The sequence below is a fragment of the Chiloscyllium plagiosum genome, chromosome 2 (assembly GCF_004010195.1).
Source record: "Chiloscyllium plagiosum isolate BGI_BamShark_2017 chromosome 2, ASM401019v2, whole genome shotgun sequence".
Classification (NCBI taxonomy): domain Eukaryota; kingdom Metazoa; phylum Chordata; class Chondrichthyes; order Orectolobiformes; family Hemiscylliidae; genus Chiloscyllium; species Chiloscyllium plagiosum.
Genome location: NC_057711.1, coordinates 56,711,553 through 56,732,180, shown reverse-complemented (window position 1 = coordinate 56,732,180; position 20,628 = coordinate 56,711,553). Strand labels below are relative to the sequence as shown.

Genomic DNA, 20,628 nt, shown 5'->3' with positions numbered 1-20,628 from the left:
AAATATACACATAGACAAGGAAAAAACCATGGTCTCATTCGACGTAACGGCACTGTTCACGTCTATTGACAAAGCCCTAGCCAGAGAAACAATAGCCAACCTGCTGAACAGACGTAACAGACAACAGGACGTTGAACCCATCAACAAAGACGGCATACTTAAACTACTGGACTTGTGCCTCACAACACACTTCACATTCAACAATCAGGTATACGAACAAATCAACGGAACACCCATGGGCTCACCGATCTCGGGACTCATAGCAGAAGCAGTAATGCAAAGGTTAGAACAAGGTTCAATCCAAACTCTGGGTCAGATACGTTGATGACACCTTTGTAATCATTAAAAACACGGAAATAGAGAATACACACCGGATCATCAACTCCACACTCACAGGAATCCGATTCACGAGAGAGGAAGAAAAGGACAACCAACTCCCATTCCTAGACGTGAGGGTACAGAGAACACCAAACGGAGAATTCACCACTAAGGTACAGAACAATGTGTTAATTCTTCAGTATCCCATGTTGTAAACAACTCCTTTTTTTCACAAGCAAGTAATATTTGCTGTGTTCATATTTCTCTCAATTTGCACTAAAGTTGTTATTCAATACACAAGTCACCAAAGTTTTTGGGTGAAGATTTGTAGCTCGGGTGCTCGTTGCTGTGGTTCTGTTCGCCGAGCTGGATGTTTTTGTTGCAAACGTTTCGTCCCCTGTCTAGGTGATATCCTCAGTGCTTGGGAGCCTCCTGTGTAGGGCTTCTGTGGTGTTTCCTCCGGCATTTATAGAGTGCCATCCACAATCTCCATCAACAAACACATCGACCTGGACCCAATATACCGGCCACTACAGCGGACAGCTGAAACTGACAACCGGAAGCGGCAGGGACAGGCCACTATAAATGCCGGAGAAAACACCACAGAAGCGCTTCACAGGAGGCTCCAAAGCACTGAGGATGTCACCTAGACAGGGGATGAAATGTTTGCAACAAAAACTTATAGCTCGGCGAACAGAACCACAGCATTACCAGACCTGCTGAGCCTCTCCAGTACTTTATCCTTGTTTCAGATTTCCAGCATCCAGAGTACTTTGTTTTTATAAAATATTGGATCATTATTTGTTGTCAAAGTAATAGCAGTCAATATTGAGAATCCAAAGTCAAGTCAAGCCCTCTGAGGGAACAGCAAAAGACTTTACATTTAAATGAAAACATAAGGGATACTCCATGCAATTCTGGTCTCCCTGCTGTGAGAGAGATGTTGTTAATCTTGAAAGGATTCAGAAAAGATTTACAAGGATGTTGCCAGGTTTGGAGGGAGGCTGAATAAGCTGGAGTAATTTTCCCTGGAGCGTCGGAACCGGAGTGGCAACCTTATAGAGGTTTATACACTCATGAGGGGGGCATGGATAGGGTGAACAGCTAAGGTCTTTCCCCAAGGTGCGAGAGTTCAAAATTAGAGGGCATACATTTAAGATGAGAGGGGAAAGATTTGAAAAGGACATAAGGGGCAATGTTTTCACAGAGAGGGTGAATGGAATGAGTGGCCAGAAATAGCGGAGGAGACAGGTACAATGACAACATTTAAAAGGCATCTGGATGGGTATAAAGGGGGTTTAAGAGGGATATGGAACAAATGCAGGCAAATGGGGCTATATTTGTTTAGGATAAATGGACATGGACAAGTTGGACAAAAGGGCTTGTTCCCATGCTGTACTATATATAGACTTAGAAGCTATAAAAGGTTTAAAATCATAAAATTAAGTAAATAAGGATTCTAATAATTACTTTAAAATATTAGAAACATTGACACAAATTACAATAAATAATGACAGATTAATAATCTTTTTTCAGAAAATACAAATTGAAACTAAAATTTATTTCTATCGGGTCAGCATCCAATGGCAGATGCCTTATGCTAAACTTGTACTGAAATTTGGTTAGACCACATTTGAAGCACTATGTACACTTCTGGTCACCATATGAAAAAAGGGATGCAGAGATAGTTGAAAGGATGCAAAAAGAAATTTACACAGATGAGCTCAAGACTTTGAGGCTATCTTTATTAGGAAAGGATGTGCAGACTAATTTGCACCTGAGCAAAAAGCCACAACCTAATAAAATTAAGAATAGAGAGAGCATATTCTGTGTATGGACAGAACACAGTAAAATAAAACTGAATCCAGACTGGCGGTATGGTGCAATGCTGAACAATTTACAAAAGTGCAAAGGAGGCAGGGAACAGGTTGGGCAAGGGAGGAAGAAAAAGGAGAGGAGGGGAAACAGGAGAGGAAAGGGGAAGCCACAGGAGCAAGGAGGAAAGGGGAGAGGAAAGAGAAGGGGTAGGGAAAGCAGGAGAAGGGTGTAGGGTAGGGAAGGGGGTAGGGACGGAAGTGATTAGTGGTTTTGGGAAACTGGGGTCCATTTTAAAACTGAATTATTTCAGTACTTAGTATTTCCTGTGTTGCATGAGACAGATAGTAATGAGCCATCTACAAACAAACACATTTCAAGTACATGAAATTTTTAAAAAGTCACAAAAATCACTGGGGTAAAATGCTCCATTCAATTGACAGAAAAGATTTACCTGACACCGTTTATTCTCTATCATCATTGCTGTGTTTGGTCAAATAAAAGCTTTGTTCTTAGAAGCAATAAATTAACCCTCAGACAAAGGCAGGCATGGGGACGATGGATTTCCGAACATCATGAGTAGCTGTCCTGTGGCAATTAGCTGGAAGGAATCAAATAGGTGATTGACATAGCATTCGACAACCAGCCACTAGAAACAGGTTTAGCACTCAGGGTCAGAGGGCAGTTCTCGTCAAGCAGGGAGCAGTTCTCTCCAAATTGAAGATGAACAAGACAAGGAGGAGGAATACCAAGGGAAGAAATACACTGGTTACAGGGGACTATATCTGCTGTCTTCAAAATTTTAATGAGAACAACACATTCGGTGCCAGCTTGCTGGGCCTCTGGTATCAGTGAACCATCTCGAAGTGTTATGGTTGTATACTTTCCTTTGTCTCGCAAATTCATATATTATATCTAAACCGCTGCCAATTAAACTGAATACACTATCAGAAAACTCCTTATGAATGGTCAGTTGCAGGCATGAATCTTCAAGCTCTAACAGATGGGAAAGGAGGGAAGGGGAGGTGGAGGAAAGTGTGGGGAAGAGGGAGAACGAAGATGAGAGGAGAATGGGTGAGGGAAAAATGGGAGCACAAAAAAGGTAGCAGGGAGGAAGGAGAGTGGTGAAAGGAGATCGGGTGAACAGTGGAAGAAGAGGGAGGGCGTAAGTAACTAGGCAGCAGAGATTTAAGCTGAGGGCTAGATTTAGAAAATTACCAAAAAATAAATCACCCAGAGGACGGTGGTTATCTGAAAGGCATAGCCAGCAATGAAAGGATAGTAGAGGCAAGTACCATCAGAAAATGTAAAAAGTATAGATGAATGCTTGAAAATCCATAACATACAAGGCTATGGGCCAAGTATTGGAAAATGGGATTAGAGTAGAGATGTGCTTGATTACCAGTACAAATACAGTGATCTGAAGGGCTTCTTTCTATGCTGTAAAATCTAAATGATGTCATGACTCAAATAGGGTTAGAGTGAAAAAAGTATAGAAATGTCAAAAAGACAAACCTATAGTTCCAATATCTGAATGCACAGAATATTTGCATTAAGGTAGATGAATTAACAGTGCAAATTGCTGTCACAAATTCAGGATGACCAAGGCCAGGATCTAACAATCGAAGGTGACTCAAGATTTCGGAAGGACAGACAAAACAGACAAAGGATGGTGCTATTAGTGAAAAAAAAATGAATCATTGCATTAGTTAGAAAGGATGTTGGCTAGAAAATCTAGATGTTGAAACAGCCTAACTTGAGGTTAAGAAGAAACAAGGTACAGGAAATATCAGTTGAAATTAATGACAAGTCTCCACAAAGTAATGATAAGGTAAGGGATTGAAAATACACATAAGGATGCTGTAGTAATCAAGTGACCTTAAACTATATAGACCAGGCAAACTACATTAGCAATAATACTGTGGCAAAAGAATTCCTGGAGTATGCACTGTTACAGAACAAATATTGTTATGGAACAAATAATCAACTAGAGAACATTTGTCCAAAATTTGATTTTGTACAATGACATGGCTTATTTAATAATCTTGTTGTGAGAAGTTCTTTAGGGAAAAGAGGACCAGAACAAGATACAAGATTTCTATCCCAATGAAAAATACGTAATCTAATACAAAACTGGGTTCCTAAATCTAAACACAGGAATGCATAAAAGGATGAGGTTAAAGTGGAACATTACCCAGGTATATCCTGCACATTTAAAAAAAAGCGCAGGACAAATCCAGTCCAGCCAATTGTTGCATCAGTCAGTCTCATCAATATTGCTGTCAAGCAGCATTGTTTGGCTCCACCAGGCCACGTAACTCCTGAGTCTAGATTAGAGTGGTGCTGGAAAAGCACAGCAGGTCAGGCAGCATCCAAGGAGCAGGAAAATCAATATTTCGGGCAAAAGTTCTTCATCAGGAATGGAGGCAGGGAGCCTCCAGGGTGGAGAGATAAATGGGGGAGATTAATTACACTAGGTAATTTAGCATACCCAATCCACCTAACTTGCACATCCGTGGACTGTGGGAGGAAACTGGAGCTCCTGGTGGTAACTCATGCAGAATGCACAAACTCGAGAGTCAGTCACCCGAGGTGGAAATCTAACCTGGGTTCCTGGTGCTGTGAGGCAGCAGTGCTAACCACTGAGCTACCATGGATACAAAATTGGCTTTATAGTAGGAGACAGAGGGTGGTATTGGAAGGTTGTCTTCAGACTGGAGGCCTGTGATAGCAATGCTCCACAGGGATCGGTACACAGTCCACTTATTTGTCATTTTATATAAATGATCCGGGTGAGAATATAGGAGGCACAGTTAATAAGTTTGCAGATGACACCAAAATTGGTGGTATTGTGGATAATGAAGGTTATCTAAGATTACACAGAGATCTTGATCAACTGAGTCAATGGGTTGAAGAGTGCCAGACGGAGTTTAAATTGGATAAATATGAGGTATCACACTTTGGTAATACAAACAAGGATAGGACATATACTTGATTGTCAGCCTCTGGATAGTTTTGTAGAACAGAGAGACCTAAGGATTCAAGCACATAATTCTATGCAATTTGCTTCACAGGTAGTCAGAATGGTTAAGGTGGCATTTAGCATGCTTGCGTTCGTTGCTCAAAACTAGTATAGGAGTTGAGGTTATACAGGAGATCCCCCTTCTGGAGTACTGCGTGCAGTTCTAGTTGCCCTGTTACAGGAAGGATATTATTTAACCAGAGAGAGTTGAGAAAAAGATTTACTCAAAATCTGGGAGTGGAGGGTTTGAAATGTTAAAATAGACTGGAAAGTCTGGGACTTTTTTCCCTGGAACGCAGGAGGTTGAGGGGTAACCTTACAGAGGTTTATAAAATCATGAGGGGCAAAGATAAAGTGAATGACAAAACTCTTTTCCCCAGGTGGGGGAGTTCAAAACTCTGGGGCATATATTTAAGGTGAGAGGAGAAAGATTTAAAAGGGACGAGGGTCAACTTTTTACAGAGAGTAATGTTTGTGGACTGAACTGCCAGAGCAAGTGTGGATGCAGGTACAGTTACAACATTGAAAAGATATTTGGCTAAGTTCATAAATAGGAAAGGCTTGGATGGATACGGGCCAAGTGCAGGCAGGTGGGACTAGTTTCGTTTGGGAGAATGGTTGGCATGCACAGGTTGGACTGAAGCATTTGCTTCCATGTTCTGTGACTCTATGACTCTGTCTCCAATAACAACCACTCTAACCACATTCCCTTGACATTCAATGATGTTACCATCAATGAATCCCCCACTAACATCATCCTGGGGTTTATCATTGACCAGAAACTCAACTGGACTTGCGAGCAGGTCAGAGGCTAGGAATACTGAAGTAACACCTCCTGATTCCCCAAAGCCTGCCCACTATCTACAATGCATGTGTCATGAATACGATGGGATACTCTCTACTTGTCTGAATGAGTGCAGCCCCAACAACACTCAACACCATCCAGGACAAAGCAGCCTACCTGATTGGCACTACATCCACAGCATCCACTCCCTCCACCACCAAGATGCACTGCAGAAATTCACCAAAGATCCTCAGACAGCATCTTCCAAACACACAATCACTTCCATCTAGAAGAACAAAGGTTGTAGATATATGGAAATACCAGCACCTGAAAGTTCCCCTCCATGCCACTCATCATCTTGACTGGAAATATATCGCCATTCCTCCTCTGTTGCTGGGTCAAAATCCTATAATTCCCTCCCTTATGGTACTTAATGAGCTAAGTATTGGGTGCAGTATATTAGTGTGAACAGAGAATAGCTAACTAATAGATGTAAAAAGGTTGAGAAAAATGGTCAGTTTCATAATGACAACCTGCAACTCCTTGAGAACCTCAGGAATCAGAGCTAAGAGTCACAATTATTTGCAATAAAAATTGATGACTTCAATTAAAGAACAGAATTTACAATCCCCAAGATTGCAGAAAATCAAAAAATAGATGGGAAGGTGAGGGATGAACATTACAGAGAGTCTAGAAAGGGATGTCAACAAGTTACGTGAATGAAATTATGAGATGAGGAGAAATTCCTTCACCGATAAAATGGTGAGTTTGTGGAATTGTGTGCCACGGAAAGCAGTTGAGGCCAAGGCATTGAATGTTTTCAAGGAGGAATTAAATTAAGTTCTTAGGGCTAAAATGATCAAAGGGTATGGAAAGAAAGCAGGAATAGGGTACTGAGCTGGATGATCAGTTATGATCATACTGAATGGTACAACAGGTTCAACAGGGCTTTCTCCTGCTCCTATTTTCTACACTTTTACGTAACAAAAAATTGACAAAATGGAATATGTGGGAAAATGTATCGTTTTGCACTTTAGCAACAAGAACAAAAGAGGTGAATATTATTCAAATATAGAAAGACGGCAGCAAAATGGAGCACAAAGATTTGGGTACCTCATACAAAAATCACAAAAACCAAGCATCCATGTTCAGTAAGTACAAGGTCAGGGAAATAGAATTTATCCTTTATTTAAAAGCCACTGTGTTTACAAGAGTATAAAAATAAGGAAGTCTTGCACAAACTATAAAGCACACTAGTTAGATCACACCGAGAATACTGTGAATTAATATTGGCCCCCTTATCTAAACTAGTACATACTGGTTATGGTGACAGTCTAGAAAGGATTCACTGGGCTGATTCCGCACATGGAGGGGTTTTCTCACAAGGAGAGGTTGAGGCTCTTCTTGTTAAGTTTAAAAGAATAATAAGTGACCATATTGAAACACACAAGATTCATAAGGGACTGACAGGATAGAGTTGAGAGGCTATTACGTGATCATTAAGGCAGTTATAGTTTGGAATTTAAAAGAACTACAATGATTGTGAAAAATCATGGTTTTGTAAATAGAAATCACGTTTCACCAATTTATTAGAGCTATTTGAAGGCATAACATGCTCTGTGGATAAAGGGGAATCTGTAGACATCATGTACTTGGATGTTCAAACTATGAACTTATTACCAAAAAATGCACAGAGAATGAGTTGATCCAAATTCTCACAGAATTTTACCTTTACAGGGTTGTCAAGAGTTGTTGTATCGGCACTGATGATGGTGCCATGACATGACCAGTTCAGAGGAGAAAGTGAGGTCTGCAGATGCTGGAGATCAGAGCTGGAAATGTGTTGCTGGAAAAGCGCAGCAGGTCAGGCAGCATCCAGGGAACAGGAGAATCGACGTTTCGGGCATAAGCAAGTTATTCCTGAAGAAGGGCTTATGCCCGAAACGTCGATTCTCCTGTTCCCTGGATGCTGCCTGACCTGCTGCACTTTTCCAGCAACACATTTCCATGACCAGTTCAGAGGAAAGCACTGATTCATAAGACATACTTTTGAACCTGACAAGAACAGTAATATCTTTCATGGTGATTAACTGATCACAAATGCTGAACTATGTATCTTGTCCTCATTCTCCATTCATTCCTCTCAGAACATATAGCATAGGCACCTCCATCTTCCTCTACTGAGTCCTTACTAGCAAGCCTTCTCTCACTCGGTGCTTCTTCCACCCAATGGTCAGGTGCAGTTGCTGCATTGCCATTATTCAGCTGCTAGACCAGGCTAGTACATTTTCACTTGTCATACATTTAATCATCCAGTATTCATTCCAAGTAACGGATTAAAGCTTTTTAAAGACAAGTTTCTCAGATTAAGATGACATATAAAAGTAAACAATATATACTAGATTATAAAATAATGGAATAAAAATGAAACACAAGTTATAAATGAGTAATTCTCAACGTGTCTCAGCAAAATACAATTCTAAAAATAGGGCTTTGAATACTACATATGTAGTTTGTCAAAATGATTAACCTACACTACAGTTCTTACATAAAATCATACAAATCCTTTTGTCAAGCATTTAAGAGTTAGTAATTTGGCAAACAATGTTTGCAATTTTCAGTCAAATACCAACATGAGGTAAAGGTTATTTTTTGGAGTCAATTTTATGCTATTTGCACAAAAAGGCATAAACACTTGAGGGAAATTGCTAAGTATATTTATAGCACCTGTACAAAGAATTAGTATATGATTGCCACAATAAATACATGATAAACAATGTGTAACAGAATTCATTTTGTTGGCTTAGTTGAATATTTTTCTTAGTAGAGTGCTGTATTTCTCCTTTAAAACTCTCCTCATACCAAAATTGTTCTGTAAACTTATTCACAGGGATAAATCTATTGTGTTTGATCCTCGTTTTCCTGTGCATTACTTATTTTATCAATTTGTAGAATCTTGGATATTATTTATGGCTTAGAGAGGATTTAATATTACTAAAAAAGAATTTTAAGTGACTTGACGAAATGTTAAATGGATGATTCAGAGTAGATTTAATCTCCAGATGTCTCCCACCCCACAAACAAAAGTCACAGCATAAATTTCCAACTATTAGATTTATCAGTTAGGAAATCATATGCAATACAGATTTGCCAACAAATGACACCTTACAGAATGTAAAAAGGTAGAAAATTACACCATACATTAACTAAAATGAATGATATGCATGTCTATCATGCACATATTTCACTAAGTGCAGAAGCGGTGAAATTAGGGCATCTAAAACAAGCATATAACTGTCACAAAAAAACAAATTCAAGTAGTCTCTGAAACCTAAGTGTATTTCCCTCAACTGGGGAATCTAGAATATGGAGGACAGTCATCAGGATTTAGGACTGATCCTTCAAAACGAAAGCTTTCTTCAGTCAACACTGTCTATATTTGAAATTCTCTACCTTGAGGGTTGTAGATGCTCTAAGCAAGACTGGAGTAGACAGATTGTCTTTCAGAGGAATCAATTATTATAGGAAGCATATGAAAATGTGGAGTTGAGGCATAAGATTATCAATGATTGTACTGAATTGCACAAAGGTTCAAAGGACTGTATGGCCTACTCATGAGATATTCTCATGTTCTGTAGTCTGTGCTTCTCAATCCTCAGAATGTAAATTCAGTAAATTACCATGCCATAGAACAGTCTGATGTTTCTACAGGAGGAAGGGGGAAGGAAAGATCAACTGTTTAAATCTAAGTTTTAACAGTCAGCTGAAGAGCAATTTTTGGAGCAAGCAATCAACTATTGTACATGTTGAAGGCTACTTAAAATAGTGAGAGAAAGCCTAAATGAGTTACTGCTACATCTGATAAATATGTAAAATACACCTATCACTTTAAATGAAAAAGTGTAGTTGGATCTACATTCTTCACTTGTATATAAATGCATATATTCATATTAACCTTATTACATTAACAAGTATTTCATCCAATGAAATACTGTGATGATGCTTAGTAGGGTTGACTGCAACACAATCAGCAAATATTCTACTGGACTGCACTAAACAAACTTCAAAAGGCTACCAAGAGAACCAACCAGAATGATAGCTCCTGATTTACTCACAACGGAACATTTGCACAGTTAACAGCAGTTAAGGGATCGGCTGTGTATAAACCAAAGTCCATCTATGTCTACTATGGATTAGTGTGGTTCGTACTGGTCAGTCGTTCAAACTAAGTATTCAATACTTAGTTGGGCTGCTGCAATTGGTTAGTTTTCACAACGGTGGAGTTTTCATCACCAGGGAGAGAATAAACAGATATCAGCATTTCGTCAGAACATTCTACCAAGCTTCAAACATGCTCAAGTTGATCATCTCAGGAGAACCCCTCGGGGGTTATCATTGACTAGAAATTCAAGTGGATTCACACAAAGAGCAGGTCAGAGGCTAGAAATACTGAAACAGCACACCTCCTGACTCTCCAAAGCCTGCCCACCATCTGCAAGGCACAAAGGCAGCAGATATATGGGAACACCACCACCTGAAAGTTCTCCTCCCCTCCAAGCCACTCACTATCCTGACTTGGAAATATATCACCGTTCCTTCACTGTTGCTGGGTAAAAATCCTGAAATTCCCTCCCTAATGGCATGGTGGATCAACCTCGCATGGTGGACTGTAAGGTTTCAAGGAGCAGCTCGGCACAACATTCTCAAGGGCAATTCGGGACGGGCAATAAATGCTTACAAGGTAGTAGGGTTCTGTGCTACAAAGCAGATGTGTTGGTAACAAATTTCCAATACGACTAACATGGATTATGGTTACACGTTAATTAGTTCGTATTTTTTTTTATTAATATTTTTCAGCAAAATGCAGTGTGATATTTTCATTGCTTTTTAACAGATGTATTGAGTGTTATGTGGAGTCATAGAAAAGATTGAGTCAGTAAAACAATTCACAGATTTTCTATTACCTTCTTACAAACATTTTTTTCCAGATATAAAGGCTGGTTGAAATATTGCTGAGCTCATGGGAGTTTTAGAATGCATTTAAGTGATTGAAAATACGGAAACTGAATATTTAATATGAGTCAAAAGAAAAACTCAAAAATGTGTTGGTGCATGTGCAATGCTTTAAATGCTATCAACAAACAATCCCACATTAATGACGAGATATACATTTAATCCAATTATAAGCAAAGCAGACTATTAAATTCTGTTTATTTTTGGTGTTACCGTTTCCCAATTACTTCACAAGAGCAGTTATTAAAAGCTTTAAATATAGGAAAATGATAAATGTACAAACTCAGGTCCCCTTTTAATGCATTTGCTGAAGTACCTAGAATCACTAATTCCTGATACACAGATTTCAGAGTGCTGGTAACAAACTCAAATTCACAAAGAGTGACTATTCGAAACACTGATTACTTTTAAACATACAAGGTTTTTACAGAACTAATGCTAAGTCCATTGTTATAGACCAGCCCAAACCCTCAAAGTATATTAAGAATATAGCCTCGACCATAACGTTTTCTTATTTTATGTAAAGCGTACTAAGTGCTGCATTCCAGACACAATTCAGTTGATAAAAATATTCAACTTTAAGCAAAAACGCACTTTCGTTTGCACTAGTTAAAATCCAATAAAAAATAAAATTGGCTTAACTGTAACATCAAAATGCTAAACAAAATAAGATATACAGTATTAACTACTACTAATTAACTGTTCCAATATGGTAACATCCTATTTCCTTCCCCCAACTTGAATAGCTTCCCATAACAAGGCATTGTCAACATTTTGTTCATGGTCCATGCAGTCCCTTGTAAAAATCCACTAACTACTAGACAAGTATAGGGGCAGAGGTTCCTTACTTTATTTCCCTGGGCCCTCATGCCTGCCTCGCCTGTAGTCACACCCAATGTCTAACCACAGACTAATTCTGAATGACCCAGTCTGAGGGTTGTGACTATCTTCTGGAGAAAAGCGTTCAGGTAACTTTATTCCCTGATGTGGCATAATATCTGCAGCTCAGACTCGGCTCCTCAACTCAGATCTGAATTTCCTGGGGCTGCAAACACTTACAACAGATGCATTTGCTCTGGATTACACTAGTGTCCAGCAGTTTCTACATGTTATGACAGTAAAACATTACCTGTCCTGCCACCACGATCATATTTGATTTAACTTCAAAAGTAATTATTTGAGATTCCCTGCTCTTTTATTTCATTGTAATTATATTTTGTTAACTAAAAATAATTCAAGTAATACTGAAGCAGTTAGCTTTAAGAGAGAATAAAACACCGGAGACCTCAATACAAACTAAAGAGAGCTTGTTTTTACTTTAAAAGCCTAGAAATACTCATTAACCCTCCTCACCAACCAGATTCTTTCCCTGCACTTGTGTCACGCTGTTGTTGTTTGTGATGTCACTCCTCTGCTGGTTTTTACTGAAAGTCAGCCTCACGATCAATGCCTTTTATCCTCTCATACTCAACTTTCATTCTGGAGAGTTTCTTACAGTAAACATTAGTTAAAGTATCTTGATCCCCAAATTTACACTAAATATCAACTTTTAAACTGACATTCCAACAGTAAAGTCAGTACACTCACTCAGTACTCATCGCACTTTGAGGTCTCCTGCACACTGACCGCACTCCTTAATGACCCACTCCTTAATGACCCACTAAGGCCTCAATGCTGTTTCCCTTGCAGTATTCTAAACAGACAGTCAGATCTGCAACATTCTAGTCACACTTTAAAATCCTCTCCCAGTCATACAGAACCTTTACATAGCCTTCTACCACCTCCTTTCTTATTCTTCAGACCTCAAACATCCTCCAGGGATTTACTTTGATTTAATCTACTGTGTGTTTTGCTGTTCATAATATGATCTCCTCTACTCTGGGTTTCTGAAATACCTCCATTCTGTAAATAAAAATGACTGCAAGCATTCAGTTGTCCATCATTTTAATTCTCGACCTTGCTGCCACACTGATTTTCCTGTCCTTGGCCTGCTACAGCATCCTAACGAAGCTCAATGCAAACTCTTAAGTACAGCACCTCATTTTTCAACTGGGTACCTGACAGGCCAGTAGAGATGAATCACTGAATATAGTTAAGGGAGCGATAAATTCTTGAACAAAATTAGAGAGTCAAGCATTATGGTGAAAAGGCAGGAACATAGATTTAAAACCATGATCTGATCAGCAATAATGGCGTAGCTTGCTCAAGGGCAGTACAGCTAACTACTAACTTTATTTCAAAAGCTTTTATGTTTTTAAGATGCCATCAACTGGAATAAACAAAATCATTCAAATACAGAATCTCCATAGGCATTTAAGGTAGGTAAAGTCAATCACATCTGCATTTAGTGTGAAAGTAAATGACAGTTCATTATTACACTAACTGCAATGAAGTCAATCAAATGATAATTCTACGCAAATTATGTTCCTGTCAGTGCCAAGATCTTCTGAAAGATCAAGTAGTTAATTTGCCTCTAGTTAGATTGCCAATAAGTAAGCTATCCAAATACAGAAATGTGGCTTTGCTAATTATAAATTGTGCATTATTATGTCACCGCGCACCAGTCAGGATTTGCCTCAGGCAGCATAACAGAACAACAAACTATTGAAACTCTCAGTAAACCCACATTGAACTGTAGTAGTAAGCAGCTTTTAATTTAGAAAAGGCTTATATAGTGACTTTAAAATATAATTAAGGCTAAAGAGAGGAAGGGAAAATAAAAGGACAAAAAGGCACCAAACTATTAAGAAAAATTCTGTCAAATTAGCCGCAACCAGAAAACAGATGGGAGGTGCAGTGCTGGATGATGATAATGGAAGAAGTTTGATCATTTACCTGATATGCCTAATTAACACAACGGGGAATGGTGTTTTTAGGAGAAAGTGAGGACGACAGATGCAGGACGTCAGAGTCAAGACTAGAGTGGTGCTGGAAAAGCACAGCAGGTCAGGCAGCATCCGAGGAGCAGGAAAAAAAAAATCAACGTTTCGGGCAAAAGCCCTTCATCAGGAATGTTTTTTTAGGCCTGTTTCATCAAAACAATTGCTTTGAATTAAAGATACAAAACATGAAAAAAATGACAATATTTTTCTGGGACACAGTGGTCAGCACTGCTGCCTCTCAGCGCCAGGGACCCAGTTTCAATTCCACCCTTGGGCAACTGTGTTGAGTTTGCAGAGTGTGCTGCTCCTCAGAGTGCTCCAGTTTTCTCATACAGTCCAAAGATGTGCAGGTTAGGCACATTGTGCCTAGGAATGTGTGGGCTAGGTGGATGAGCCATGGGAAGTGCGGGGTTATGGGGATAGGTCTGGGCAGGATGCTCTTCAGAGGGTCACTGTGGACTCGATGGGCCAAATGGTCAACTTCCACACTGTACAAAGTTAAAAATCACACAACACCAGGTTATAGTCCAACAGGTTTAATTGGAAGCACACTAGCTTTTGGAGCGACGCTCCTTCATCAGGTGATAGTGGAGAGCTCAATCCTAACACAGAATTTATAGCAAAAATGTACAGTGTGATGTAACTAAAATTATACATTGAAATATCGATTGTCTGTTAAGCTTTTCATCTGTTAGAATACAGTGATAGTTTCACTTCTTTCATGTGTAAATCACAAAACCTTTTTTTAAAAATTTGCATTCTCGGGTTAGCTGTTAACAATAGTGATAGCTAGACAATATGTTGAAGGTGTTGGCCCCGTGTTCTCAGTCTATGCCATGATGTTTAGATTGATTCTAATCGAAAAAGTGAGATAACGGCGTTTTACATAAATTCATGCAGTTTTTGAGCTCAGAGTTCTACATGAATGCATGCAGCTTTTGAGCAAAGTATAATGTAACCCTGCAAGTACAAATTTGCCCCACAAAATATATGTGTGCATGTGGGTCTTTGTCTGTCTGTGTGTCTGTCTGTCTGTCTGGGTTGGGAGTTGTGCGCACGTGCGTGTGTGTGTTTGCGTGTGTAGTGAGTGCAGAGTGTCTTAAGTATGTGAAGGGGTGCATGTGAGAGTGCGGGAGTGTGTGTCTGTCTGTAAGGGTGCGTGTGGGTATCTGTGTGTATGTGGGTACGTGTGTACGTGTGCATAGGAGTGCCTGTGTGTGTGTGTGTAGGAGTATCTGCGTGTGTGTGTATAGTGCAATGGTGGTCACCTGAAATGTGACATGAACCCAAGGTCCCGGTTGAGGCCCTCCCTATGGGTACCGAACTTAGCTATCAGCCTCTGCTCGGCCACTTTTCTCTGCTGCCTGTCCCGAAGTCTCCCTTGGAGGATGGTCACCCGAAGGTCCGAGGTCGAATGTCCTGGACCACTGAAGTGCTCCCCAACTGGGAGGGAACCCTCCTGTCTGTTGATTGTTGTGCAGTGCCCATTCATCCGTTGTCATAGCCTTTGCTCGGTTTCTCCAATGTACCATGCCTCCGAGCATCCTTGCCTGCAACGTATAAGATAGACAATGTTGGCTGAGTCACATGAGTACCTGCCATGTACAAGATGGGAGGTGTCCTCACACGTAATGGTGGTATCTATGTCCACACTCTGACACGTCTTGCAGCGTCTACCGTGACAGGGTTGTATGGAGTTGTCCTGAGAGCCAGGCAGCTTGCTATAAACAACGATCTGTTTGAGGTTTGGCGGTTGTTTAAAGGCAAGTGGTGGAGGTGTGGGGAAGGTCTTGGTGAGGTGTTCATCCTCACTGATAATGTGTTGCAGGTCACAAAGAATACGGCGTAATTTTTCAGCTCCTGGGAAATACTGAACAACGAAGGGTACCCTGTCGGTTGCAGCACGTTGCAGCACGTGTCTGTCTCCTGAGGAGGTCATTACGGTTCCTTGCTGTGGCACGTAGGAACTGGCGGTCCATGTTCTTGTGAGGGCATCCTTGAGTACTTCCAGGTGTCCATCATGTTCCTCCTCATCTGAGCAGATCCGGTGTATGCGTAGGGCTTGTCCATAGGGGATGGCTGTTTTAATATGTTTTGGGTGGAAGCTGGAGAAGTGTAGCATTGTGAGGTTGTCTGTGGGTTTGCGGTAGAGTGTGGTGCTGAGGTGTACACTGTAGGGATTCTGTAAGTACACTGTGGACAGTGTTCCACACTGTAGGGATTCTATGATACTTGATTCCATGATTCCACTCGGGTTTAAAAAAAGAGAAGCATAATTCAGGTCATTCACATTCTAGAATTTTGCCCTCCACAGCAAAAATAGATGTAAATAAATAGTGAAAACAGTTAGCAGGTAACAAATGAAATAATGAACTATTGATACCATGTATAGTTACTGAATATGAGAAGGCTAATTAAGTACAAGTATCAACATTATCCACTAATCCATGTTTTAAAATGTGAACATGATATGGAAGTTTCAGGAAGAAATGAGCAACACAAACATTAGACGCTGACACCATGGCTATCAGCAAAAAAAAATTTAGAAATACACACTGGCATCACTATTTGAAAAGAGGCTCTGAGGGGTGAAGGAAATTACTAAATTGGAAGCTGCTGTCTCCACAACACGCACTCGGAGAACTTTCAAACATATCAATTATTTGAGGTATCACAGATAATTACACTCTACCTACAGATAAACAATAACAAACCAACAACATCTAACACTACGGCCTAAACTTCAGCAGATTTATCTTGATATGGTCAAAGGGAAGAGGAATTATCAGGACAGACTTTATAACCTGATGTAAGATTTTAAAGGACACTCTGATAATTGAGCATACTGACTCGAGACAGAGTCACTCCAAGTAGCTATGCAATGAATCAAGTGCACAGAAACCGACTAGAAGTTAGGAACAAATGTAGATAGATTTGTAAAAAGCCCGTACTTCCACACAGATTACAACATATGCAAAACATAAATGGAAAATTTACTCTCTGTACTTTAAACTATAAGTCACTCCAACAGTAAACAGATTTTAGTCAATAAAGTTTATCATTTACCACTAAATAGATTTTAAAATATGAAACCTTGAAGTGTAATTTTCTAGTAACAAAGTTTGAATTTTTTTAAAAGTGACAATTTATTATAGAAGCATCTGTCTGAAATATGGAAATGTCAAATATTTTAAGGAATTATGGTGTTTGACTCTTACACACATCTTGGGTTACACAACAATGTTTTATTACATACTACTGCATGATATAGTAATTTTCAAGATCTGCGTGCTTACATCTCATTTTCAATGAAGTATATTTTTTGCCTCCACAAGAAGGTTATTTACAGACCAGACCAAATCCTATTCAAATATATCAAGGAGTGAGCCGAGACCCTAACTTTTATCTTATTTAAATATAAGGTCCTGTGTTCCAGATGCAATTTGATCTGTTACTCTAGTTGGCTTTAAGCAATACATACTTTATTCTTACCTCCAGTTAAAATCCAAAACTTTAACTTGATTGGAAACCTTAACAAAACAATATATTATTTAACTACTAAACAGCAATTGTTTCAATATAGTAACACCCCATAAGCACGCCTTTGGCAAATACAAAGTTAGTAAAACAGATGGTCTCTCATGCAATTCTGGCAGCAGAGACAGAGTCCAAGCTTTCAGCTCTAACAGAGAGACACAGACAGGGATAGAGTTGCTTCCACAGGCAGCTTCAAAACCCCAGCAACGACTGAAACATAAACTAAAATCCTGGTTCTGTGGGAGCCCGACTCCACCTATTCAGGCTGCTCTTTTTGTTCCAACTTTTAAAAAATACCCAAGGCCTCACAAACTGTTTAACATTATTGGGTTGGACCAGACAGCTCTGTACCTCTTTCTTTTAGAAAATAGACAATAGGTGCAGGAGTAGGCCATTCAGCCCTTCGAGCCTGCACCGCCTTTCAATATGATCATGGTTGATCATTCCTAATCAGTATCCTGTTCCTGCCTTATCTCCATAACCCTTGATTCCACTATCTTTGAGAGCTCTATCCAACTCTTTCTTAAATGAATCCAGAGACTGGGCCTCCACTGCCCTCTGGGGCAGAGCATTCCACACAGCCACCACTCTCTGGGTGAAGACGTTTCTCCTCATCTCTGTCCGAAATGGTCTACCCCATATTTTTAAGTTGTGTCCTCTGGTTCGGCACTCACCCATCAGCGGAAACATGTTTCCTGCTGCCAGAGTGTCCAATCCTTTCATAATCTTATATGTGTCAATCAGATCCCCTCTCAGTCTTCTGAACTCAAAGGGATACAAGCCCAGTCGCTTCAGTCTTTCAGTGTAAGGTAATCCCGCCATTCCAGGAATTGACCTCGTGAACCTACGCTGCACTCTGATCTCTCTGTACTGCCCCTTTACATAAATTGATTCCATTGAGGTAGTAGTCTGCCTTTCTGTTCTTGCTACCAAAGTGGATAACTATACATTTATCCACATTAAACTGCATCTGCCATGTATCTGCCCACTCACCTAACTTGTCCAGGTCACCCTGTAATCTCCTAACATCCTCATCACTTTTCACCCTGCCACCCAGCTTTGTATCATCAGCAAATTTGCTGATGTTATTGCTTATACCATCTTCTATATCATTAACATATATTGTAAAAAGCTGTGGTCCCAGCACGGATCCCTGCGGTACCGCACTGGTCACTGCCTGCCATTCCGAAATGGGGCCGTTTATCACTACCCTTTGTTTCCAATTAGCTAACCAATTTTCAATCCAATCTAGTACTTTGCCCTCAATACCATGCACCCTAATTTTACTCACTATCCTTCTGTGTGGGACTTTATCAAAAGCTTTCTGAAAGTCCAGGTACACTACATCTATTGGATTTCCCTCGTCCAACTTCATAGTTACATCCTCAAAAAATTCAAGAAGATTAGTCAAGCATGATTTCTCCTTCATAAATCCATGCTGACTCTGTCCTATCCTGTTCCTACTATGCAGATGTGCAGTAATTTCATCCTTTATAATAGACTCCAGCATCTTTCGCACCACTGAGGTCAGACTAACTGGTCTATAATTACCTGCTTTCTCTCGCCCACCTTTCTTAAAAAGTTGGTATAACATTAGCCACCCTCCAATCCTCAGGAACCGACTCCGAATCTATTGAACTCTGGAAAATAATCACCAATGCATCCACGATTTCCCGAGCCACCTCCTTCAGTACCCTGGGATGCAGACCATCAGGCCCCGGAGACTTATCAACCTTCAGACCTAACAGTCTCTCCAACACCAAATCCTGGCAAATATAAATTCCCTTAAGTTTTGTGTGAAAAAAGGTTGAGACAAACAAAATACGCCTCTTAAATGCACAGTATTGTCACAACATTCAGTGTTGCGATATTTTCCATCTATCATAGGAATCCTACATAATTCTAAGAGATTGGCAACTAAAGTTGACAGAATTTAACAGACGTAGATTTCAGATCATAAGGGTTTGGTCTTTTTCTGGAAACTGCAAAAGTAAAACTGGAGAAATTTTGAACTGTATCACCACTGCTATTAAAATTGCTTCTGAATTTGTGCGTTGGAACAATCGGCAGCATGCTACATACTTAGTTACAACCTTTTCATCTTCTTTCAAAGATTGTTTCTTTTATTTATTCCATTCAGATCTGACAAAGGACACTAAAAGAAATCCAAGAACTAAGAACATGATAGAAGCCATTCATTACAAAAGAATCAATACTCAACTTTTAATAGTCACAGATTTCTTAAAATAGTTTTCTAAGTGGAGCCGCAGAAAATGGGGGAGACACTAAATGAGTATTTTGCATCAGAATTCACTGTGGAAAAAGATATGGAAGATATAGACGATGGGGAAATAGATGGTGACATCTTGCAAAATGTCCATATTACGGAGGAGGAAGTGCTGGATGTCTTGAAACGGATAAAGGTGGATAATTCCCCAGGACCTGATCCGGCGTACTCTAGAACTCTGTGGGAAGCTAGAGAAGTGATTACTGGGCCTCTTGCTGAGATATTTGTATCATCGATAGTCACAGGTGAGGTGCCGGAAGACTGGAGGTTGGCTAATGTGGTGCCACTGTTTAAGAAGGGTGGTAAGGACAAGCCAGGGAATTATAGACCATTGAGCCTGATGTCGTTGGTGGACAAGTTGTTGGAGGGAATCCCGAGGAACAGGATGTACATGTACTTGGAAAGGCAAGGACTGATTAGGGCTAGTCAACATGGCTTTGTGCGCGGGAAATCACGTCTCACAAACTTGATTGAGTTTTCTGAAGTAATAAAGAGGATTGATGAGCGCAGAGCGGTAGATGTGATCTATAGGGACTTCAGTTAGGCGTTTGACAAAGTTCCCTATGGGAGACTGGTTAGCAAGGTTAGATCTCACGGAGTACAGGGAGAACTAGCCATTTTGATACAGAACTAGCTCAAAGGTAGAAGACTGAGGGTGGTGGTGGAGGGTTGTTTTTCAGACTGGAGGCCTGTGACCAGTGGAGTGCCACAAGGATCGGTGCTGGGCCCACTACTTTTTGTCATTTACATAAATGATTTGGATGCGAGCATAAGAGGTACAGTTAGTAAGTTTGCAGATGACACCAAAATTGGAGGTGTAGTGGACAGCGAAGAGGATTACCTCAGATTATGACAGGATCTGGACCAAATGGGCCAACGGGCTGAGAAGTGGCAGATGGAGTTTAATTCAGATAAAAGCGAGGTGCTGAATTTTGGGAAAGCAAATCTTAGCAGGACTTATACACTTAAT

General features: G+C 40.1%; 1 protein-coding gene and 1 long non-coding RNA gene across 8 annotated transcripts in view; one reads left to right on the top strand and one right to left on the bottom strand.

The window, feature by feature from the left end:
- The window catches only part of pam (peptidylglycine alpha-amidating monooxygenase), a 228,796-nt gene that overhangs the window by 141,236 nt on the left and 66,932 nt on the right, over nucleotides 1-20,628 (bottom strand). Inside the window, exon 2 of one of the 7 annotated variants that reach the window (XM_043710009.1) lies at nucleotides 2,588-2,734. The exons of the other annotated variants lie outside the window; for them this stretch is intronic. The gene's annotated coding sequence lies outside the window, so the exon portion shown is untranslated. The remainder of the gene's footprint in view (nucleotides 1-2,587; nucleotides 2,735-20,628) is intronic. 7 annotated transcript variants of the gene reach the window in all.
- On the top strand, nucleotides 10,518-19,706 carry LOC122559919. The gene is made up of 3 exons (XR_006314603.1): nucleotides 10,518-10,680; nucleotides 13,196-13,270; nucleotides 19,512-19,706. It is a non-coding gene; the product is annotated as an uncharacterized LOC122559919 (long non-coding RNA).